This window comes from Melozone crissalis, unplaced genomic scaffold (genome assembly GCF_028551555.1).
Source record: "Melozone crissalis strain CALT ecotype California unplaced genomic scaffold, PUWL_Pcris_2 ptg000029l_1, whole genome shotgun sequence".
NCBI classification, from domain to species: Eukaryota; Metazoa; Chordata; class Aves; order Passeriformes; family Passerellidae; genus Melozone; species Melozone crissalis.
The window spans coordinates 17,282,171-17,288,170 of NW_026535807.1; positions in this window are offsets into that span (position 1 = coordinate 17,282,171).

Sequence of the window (6,000 nt, forward strand, 5' to 3'; positions counted from 1 at the left end):
GGCATGCTTTGAGAAGGTATTGGGGTTTTTGCTGAGTGGTGAAAAAGCTTGTTCTCATGCCCTGAATTCCTCAAACAGGGAAAAAGGTGACACACCAGTCATATCAAGTTTCATAGGACCTCACAAGGCTTTTAAGGAAATGTGCGTTAATGTAGAGGGAGGAGCAAAGTCCGAGAGCTGCCCCCAAGATCCGTGAACATTCTGTTTGTTACTGAATTCTACTCTTGGACCTTTAGAAAAAGGAAATGGAATGACACATGATAATTGGGGTGTCCTAACCTTAGATAAAATAAGGCCGTCTGAAATGAAGATGAAACAACATTGACTCGAGTCCCAGTCATGTAGGAGAGAAAAGAAACCCCGTGAAGTTATGCAAAATATTAAAAAACCCAACGCAACAGCACAAAGCAACGAGCCCCCCAGACTTGTGCTGAACTGAGAAGGTATTCAGTGTCTTCTGAATGCAATGAGAAATGTTTAAGAATACATAAGGGATCCCTGGAACAAAGCGGAAAATACTGGAGTGGAGACGTAGCTTAGAAAATCTGGCAGGGTCAGATTCTGTCCTTCCTAAATCTCTCTTCTCCACTGTAAGTATTTCACGTGAAAGGAGGAATTTTTCCTGATGAGTAGAGGAATAATCAGGTTTTGGCTTTTTTTCTCTATTGGCGTTGTCATTGCAGAGCCTCACGCGCTTGGGACAATAAAGCCGGTAAAAGCCACGTGGCAAGAGGATCCACGTTTCCAGGACAGCAGTTCTGAGGGTGACGATGAGCCTGAGATGACAGAAATGGAACAGGAGCAAGAAATGCAAGTTGCATTTCTCTCTGTTGTCTACTTGGCTGTAGTAGTTGGATGCTGTGGGAATATTAATAGCAGCACTCAGGGAATGGGAAACTGACGTTGCACACCTCTGAGCAATGAAAGTCATCTTGGAAATCCGTTTGTGCTGCACAGAGTCAAAACTCCCAGCAGCCCATTGGATGTGAATGTGAATATGGAAAGAAAGAGTAGAGCACAAGAAATTAACTGGGTCATTTTGGTTTGACCAACTCCAAACTGAGTTTGGCCAGAAGCCCAAGACACAGTCAGTTTTCTCTTTACTTTTAAGGGGTTTTGTAAAATAAAAAGCTCTATTCGGTTCCTCGGGAATAAAGCTTTTCAATGTACGCCATTTCTCTGAAGCACTACAGGTTTAACTTGTGTTCATGGAATTTGATAGTACAATTTAGGATGCTCAAATCCCTTTGTCCTTTTCTAGGTTTCTTTCTTTACCACGCACAGAAAGTGCTAGAGTTTTTTTTTTCCTTCTCCAAAGATGATGAACGCCTAAGAGGTATGACAGAATTTCTTCAACCCCTTTTGTATTTTTTTCCTTTTATACCCTTCCTGTAATTCAGTGAGGAGGAAAAAATGCTGCCTAGTTATCAAAGCTTTCTAGTCAAAATTTGCCACCCTCACTTGTGATCCAAGTTGTGGCAGAATCCCGTGAAAAAGTCCTGACCAAATAAAGTTCAAGCAGATTTCTGGCTTTCTTTTCTTTCAGACAATTACCAAATAGGAATCTGGACGTTTAGATTTTACCAAAAACTTAGTCACTTGACAGGTTACCTAGACATTTTGGATCCTTTCAGGTATTTAAAGCATCTTTATGTTTTTCCCCTCTTTCTGGTGTTACCATTAGGAATGTTGAGTGTTCTTGTCAGCCACATATGTCCCTGTGGTTCTTTGTCCTAATGAATCGGGGGCTTTCTCTTCTGAATGCAGTGAATTTTGTATTTAGAAACAAAGAAAACAACATCCAAAGGAAACATGCACAGTCCCCAAAACCTGCACAGGCCACCAAAACAATTGCTGGTTAGATTTTCTAGAATAGAATCTTAAGCTTAAGGGATGTGCCTTCCATGAGATTGATTCCATAACTCTGCTGAAATGCACTGCTGTGTTCACACAGTTCCCGGCCTGCAATCTTCCAGGCAGCCTGATTTACAGGGTGTGTTGAAATGGACAGCTCAGGCCTCAGTTCTGGGGGAAGATGTGGGGTGCTGGTGCTGAGCTTCTAATGCAACAGCTGCAACTTCAGTGCAATTGAGATTGCAGCATGTTGAGGGAAAGTGCTGCTGCCTTTGATTGTTCTTAGCACACCAGGCTGCAGTAGGGAACATTTCTGCTGGAGCCAAGGTGTGGTGGGGGCAGGAGAACAGGAAGGATGTGAGAATTGATTTCTGATTTTAGTGCTGTGTTGGACATGATTGTTAGAAGCAGCAGCACAATCACAAGTGTTTAAGGCTATTAATTGGATGTTTCTTTTGTGCAGAGGGTCCGCAGTTATTTTGTAGATTAGTAGAAGTCAGTGAAGAAAAAGAGGGTTTGGAAGACAGACGTAGATTATTGCTTGAGGTGAGTATGGAACATCTGTTCCCTGGTAAGTCTAGGTGAAAGCTGAGCATGGGGAGGGATTGCAGGTATGAATGTGCATGCAAAATTAAGTCAGGACCTCGAGAAGAGCTTCAAATTTGTAATGAACAGGGAAGAGAAGTTTTGCGGTGTGTATAACATCATGTTGTGTGGTCCAGTCAGGTAAACCAGTACATCTCTGTGTGTTACAGGAGCAGCTACTTAAGTGTATGTAAGGATAGTGAATGTAGAGACTTCTCCTCATAGTGGATTCAGGAACTTCTCTTTAGAATTCGTTAGATTTTCATTATTTTCTGGAACGCCAAAGGAAGCATTAGGATACCCTATAGGAAGTGCAAGCAAACCAATAAAGTTTTTACGGATTAGAAGCGAGTCACGTTTGTTCCTTGAAAGTGTTGCCAAACAAGGTTACTTTGAAAATGCTTTCAAAGCTCTGACAGGGATCAATATCAGCAAAGCCTGTTGGGCCGTGTTTGGGAGCTGGGGCTGAGGCTCTCGTGCCCTGGGGAGCCACGGGAAGGCTCCAGGCCTGAGTGTGCGGCCAGGCCGGGGCCATTGAGCTGCAGCCCATCCCTGGTGGATGCAAGGGCAAGCAGGAATGCCAAGGGAGCCCAGGGCCGGGCCGGGCCAGGCCAGAGCAGTGCCCCCAGCCCTCCAGGAGCGGACGGGCTCTGCCAAGCCCAGCCTGGGCGCTGCCCCCAGCCCAGGGACAGGCGGGTGCTTTGCCCGAGGGCTGGGCCCAGAGCAGCAGAGCTGTCACAGCCCCAGCTGGTTCTGGTCTGCGTGAGGCCTGAGCAGGGCCCCTGGGTGCCCTGGGCTGTGCAGGAGCAGCACAGGAGCAGTTGCCAGGACCTGGGGAGGCACAGGGCTCAGCCTCAGCACGGTGACACAGCACGCAGGCTGCAGGGCACAGAGCCAATGGCACGGGGCGTGAGCAGCTCTGTGCGGCTCTGGGCCTGCAGCAGCTTCGGCCCCAAGGCTGCTCTGTCCCTGCCTGGCTGATGGGCAGGGCTGGAGGCCTTGCAGAGCAGGGGCCATTGTGGGCACGGCTGTCCCAGGAGCTGCCCCCTGGCCCAGCTGGGCCCCACTTGGGCAGGAAGGAGGCTCCCTGCCCCAGCATGGCCGAGCAGCTCCTGCCTCCCCCTGCCTCTGCTCTAATCCCCACGCTGCCTGCTGCCACAAGAGCCCCTGGGCCAGGCTGTCAGAGGGCTGCTTTGCCCTCACCTGGCTCCCTGGCACCAGCGCCTTCCTGCTTGCTGTCAGACATGGTGGCTGTCTCTCCTGCGTCGCAGTCCTCGAGGCATGTTGTCACTGCGAGGTGCAGATACTCTCTGTCTAGGGGAGAAAGAATGGAGGGGGGGAGTTTGCAGGACAGGCCCAGAGCCACTGCCGGCTCCCAGCCCACAGAGCCGCCTGCTGGAGGAGGGAGGCTCCTGTGCCAGGGCCTCTGCGCCAGAGGTGCTGGGAGCCAGACTTTGTCCCGCCTGTCGGGCCGGCCTTTCTTTCCTGCTGTCTGGGCTAAGCTCTGGCAAACCGCCCCAGGCAGAAATCTCCCTGCCCAACTTCTGTGCCGCCCGCCTCACTACAATTAGGAGATCTCGAGGGAGAAACTCCATGAGTCCAACGTTGCGGTTCTCCTGCCGAAATAGAAGAGTGGCGAAGAGCTGCAGGCAAGGGGAGGAGCTGATGAGGACAGGGCGGCAGGAGCTGCCCATTGCAAAGGTGGAGGGAGCGCCCGGAGCCACTCACCATGCAGAACCTGTGGGCACAGAGCCCACCCTTCTGCAGTTTGTCACCGCACATGTCCGGGTCAGCCTCGGCACGGCGACACAGCACGCAGGCTGCAGGGCACAGAGCCAATGGCACCGGGCATGAGCACCTCTGCGGGGCTCAGAGCCTGCAGCAGCATCGGCCCCAAGGCTGCTCTGTCCCTGCCTGGCTGATGGGCAGGGCTGGAGGCCTTGCAGAGCAGGGGCCATTGTGGGCACGGCTGTCCCAGGAGCTGCCCCCTGGCCCAGCTGGGCCCCACTTGGGCAGGAAGGAGGCTCCCAGCCCCGGCATGGCCGAGCAGCTCCTGCCTCCCCCTGCCTCTGCTCTGATCCCCACGCTGCCTGCTGCCACAAGAGCCCCTGGGCCAGGCTGTCTGTCAGAGGGCTGCTTTGCCCTCACCTGGCTCCCTGGCACCAGGGCCCTCCTGCTTGCTGTCTCACAGGGCAGCTGTCAGCAGTCAGTCCCTGTTCCTTGAATGATGTGGTCACTTCGAGGTGCTGATCCTCTCTGTCTATGTGAGCCCTGCTCCTGCCCGCCTTCTCCTCCCGTTGTTGCATTGAGGAACACTGCAGTGTCCTCTGGCTGTTCCTCTGCTGATTGTGGGGAGAGGCAGCTGAGCCTGCAGCACAGGCCCAGAGCCTCGAGGTTTGGTTCATGTTTTAACCTGCAGGGATCTCCTTTTAACATAGGTGGAGAAGAACGAGCAGGCATCTAAAGTTGCTTCAGTTTCTACCAGTAAAAGCAATGTGTTTGTACCTGCTACCAGCAGAAAAGACATGTTTTCCAATACCCTATTACTAAAAGTTTGCCTTTCCATTGAACCAGTACGAACGCATCAGGGATCAGCATCCATTGGCAGAACAATGACTTCTTTTACTAACTACTTACTACAGAACTACTAAAAACCACAACACTACATTTACTAACTGATGGCTTCCATCGAATCTAAGCACTCAACTCTCTTTATGAGGCGTATTTGAGGGACAACTGTAACACATCCCGTTATTAAATTCATAGCACTGGACAAAGGAATACATGACTGCTTTTTAAGACTTTAATGTACTAGCAACAGTACAGTGCTGAACCATTCTATTGTCAAAACTTTTAGAAGGTATTTTCACCCTCATGTTTCTGATGATATAGTTGAGATTATATAAATAGATTCTGTATCTTTTCAGTTTTCCCATTCATGCCCTGAGTATTTTGGTACACCTTCATTTTCTTTTCAATTCTATGGTTTCCCTCCGGTGTTTTAAATCAGATGTTTTAATATTTTGCTATCTGTGGTGCCACTCTGTCGATCTACGGAAGAGGGCCAAGCAGTGCCAGCCTGCCGGCAGGTCCCAGAGGTCGCTCCTTCGGGGGCCCCGGTGCTGCCATGGCAGGGCTCCCCTCAGCTGTCGGCACTGCCAGCCCGGCGCTGCCACGGCACGGCTTCCCTCAGCTGTCGGCACTGCCAGCCCGGCGCTGCCACGGCACGGCTTCCCTCAGGTGTCGGAATTGCCAGCCCGTCTCTGCCATGGCAGGGCTTCTCTCAGGAGCTGGCAGTGCCAGGCCGGCTCTGCCAGGGACTCTGGCACTGCCACGGCGCACGGCAGCTCTGGCATGGCAGCTGTGGCACTGCAGCCTCGGCAGCCTGGCACAGCAGCCAGCTCTGCGGGCTGGGACACCGCAGCGGCCGCACGCTTCTCCCAGAGCCCGAGCAGCGGCCCCACGCTCCCAACACCGAGCCGGGAATGCGCCTGGGAACAGCGCGGGCTCGGCTCTGGGCACGAACCGCCCCGCCCCTCACACCCGCCCGCCCCTTCCCGC